Here is a 2,744-nt window from a genome sequence, read left to right as displayed (position 1 = left end):
ACAGCTGCAAAACCTTTTTGCCCAGCACGGGGATATTGAATTCTATAAGATAAAGCCATGAATACGTATATCTGAATGTTCTATCAAAAGTTACACCGATTTATATGAAGTTGTGCAAAAACGCTTTATTTCGCCAAGACAGTGCGTTTCTGACGATTACATGCATTTGAATGGGGAACTCGCACGAAACAAAGTATAGGTTTTCATTATGTGATGTCAGTGGTGTGTGACATTTTTAAATACGATGAAGGAATACAAGACAGTCAAAAGGAGTTTCATAGAGCTACGTGCACGGGTGAGTGATCGGGTGATACTCATAACCGAGGCATTGCAGTCAGATTTATTTATACCAAGAGACAGTTGCATAGCATTTCCTGTTTTTCAAGCTTACTTATCAGCATGTGTGTGTGTTCTGTGTGTGTGTGTGTGTACGTGACAGGATGTAATGGCATGTGATACAAAAATATATGAACATTTTAATACATTTGAAAGCTTTATAACGGAGGTATGTTTTAATAATACACATCTGCAGTTTAAACTTAAAAGTTACTCCTATCATTCCCTGCTGTTGTTCAAATATTTTGCATCTTATCAACTTCTAGTCACTTGCGGGTACATTTTCATTTAGCATAGTTAAATGTTCAACATTATAAATTATTTTTCCTTATTTATATGTCGTCCTCTTCTTCCTCAGAGTCTGTGTCACTTTCATTGTTTTCAAGGAGCATCATAGTCTCTGGTGGGGATGTGACTTGGGGAGTTATGGCTGTTGCGATAAGTCTGTTTATCAGTGCTCTGATACAAGGTATGCAACAGCATCCGCACAAGGTGAGTATGGCTGCGAATACTGCTACGGATACCAGGATTGATGACACCAAACTCCAATATTTCCCAAACATGTCCATCCAGTTGTCCCACGTGGAAGTGTCAACTCCAGAATGCTCCTTCATCTTTTTATTCAGGGTCTTCAGGCCCTCTAGGGCTCTGGTTAAACTTCCATCAGCTGCTGTGTTTTTTGGGATGAAGGTGCAGCATCGCTCTCCAAACATCGAGCAAACTCCATTCTTCTCGCTCAGTAGCATGTCCAGCGCAATTCTGTTCTGGAAAGACATCAGTGATGTAGCTCTCAGTTGCTCAGCTACTGCATGGAGGCCCGATTGTGTCAGGTTTCCTAGGCATTGCACATTGTAATGGACGTAGTTTATGCGGTCCACGTTCTTGTTGATTGTGCACCACCAACATATTGAATTGAAGATTCAAAACCGGCAGCCACTTGGTCCACCAGTTTGTATTCATCTGGTACTCCTCGGGGAATTCCTATGGCGTCGACATAAGTTGGATCTGGTCCAGGTTGTACTGGTGCCGATCTCTTCTTTCGGCCCTCCAGTTTCAGTTGTCCTGCTGTTATGGTGATGTCAGTGGCTGAGAGTTTGATGACTTGGACGGGCAGCAACAGTGACACCAGTCCACACATACCAGTCCAGTTTCCGGGCAGGCGGTCGTACAGTTGTGGGTCCCCGCACCACCACCAGACATCGGCTCTGCTCTCTGGTTTGAATGAGGGGTCCACTTCTGTAATGGTTAGACAGCTTGATGCATTAAGGCTTCCCAGCCTCTCTCCTGGACCTGTCATATTTATGCAGGTGTGGTTTGTTGCTGTCACGTCTCGTGAGAAGATGGGTTTTCTCTTTTCTTGTTTGGTGATGGGGAAAATTCTGTCTCAGTTTGTGCAGTTTGAGTTTCCAATGTTGGTATAGTTCATGACAGCTGTCAGGCAATCTTTTCCTATAGGTGCAGGTACCACTCTCAGTATTGGTCTTGGTCCTAGGCAGACCATGCAGTCATCACTAGCATCTTGAGCTGCTTGTTCTGCCAGCAACAGCCAGTTGTTTGTGTGTCCTGTGATACCTGTGGTTATTCGGAACCAGTCGTCTGATTTCAGTTTTGGTCCTACTATCATCACTGCTGTCATGGTTGTTGATAGTGGGCCTTTGGTCAAAGCAGGAGTTGTGTCTGTAGAGGAGGGGCTCGTTGCGGTGTTTACTTCCTTCGTTATGTTGTTACATATTGACAAGAAATGATGTGGGTCTTTTCCACTCTTGTATATGAACAGGGTTAGATGATAGCAACTTGAGTCTCCTGCCAGCGTTCCACTGGATGTTTTAGTTGTTGGAAACAGGTGGGTTCTTTTCTGTGAACTTGGTGGTTTCTCCAGCAGTGGGTTGCTTTCTGTGTTGAAGTTCAGGATCAAATGATCATTTGCTTGAGTCAAGGCCAGTTGTTTTGAAAGATTTTTTGCAGACCCTTGTAGTTTATCTTCTTTGTATGGTGTCCAATCGTTTCCAGTATAAGTGAAAACGGTGTCCCAGCCTGGGTTATTGCCGTCCGAACTGGATAGGTACCAGTTGTAGCCTTTCTAGTCACTGGCTTTGTATCCATCCATCCATCCATCTTCATCCGCTTTATCCGGGGCCGGGTCGCGGGGGCAGCAGCCTAAGCAAAGAGGCCCAGACCTCCCTCTCCCCAACCACCTCCTCCAGCTTATCCGGGGGAATACCAAGGCGTTCCCAGGCCAGCCGAGAGATATAATCTCTCCAGCGTGTCCTGGGTCTGCCCCGGGGCCTCCTCCCAGTGGGACATGCCTGGAACACCTCACCCAGGAGGCGCCCAGGGGACATCCTTGTCAGATGCCCGAACCACCTCAGCTGGCTCCTTTCGATGTGGAGCAGCAGCTGCTCTACTCT

The 2,744-nt window shown here is 45.9% G+C and overlaps 1 pseudogene; it reads right to left on the bottom strand.

The window, feature by feature from the left end:
• Nucleotides 1-717: 717 nt before the first annotated feature.
• Nucleotides 718-1,985, bottom strand: LOC146667503 (uncharacterized; annotated as a pseudogene).
• Nucleotides 1,986-2,744: the final 759 nt, after the last annotated feature.

Source organism: Rhamphochromis longiceps, linkage group LG6 (assembly GCF_057381845.1).
Source record: "Rhamphochromis longiceps isolate RC_006_pf linkage group LG6, R_longiceps_female_GT1.1, whole genome shotgun sequence".
Taxonomy (NCBI): Eukaryota; Metazoa; Chordata; class Actinopteri; order Cichliformes; family Cichlidae; genus Rhamphochromis; species Rhamphochromis longiceps.
Note: the sequence above shows the minus strand (reverse complement) of the source record. Positions and strands in the feature narration are given on the sequence as shown.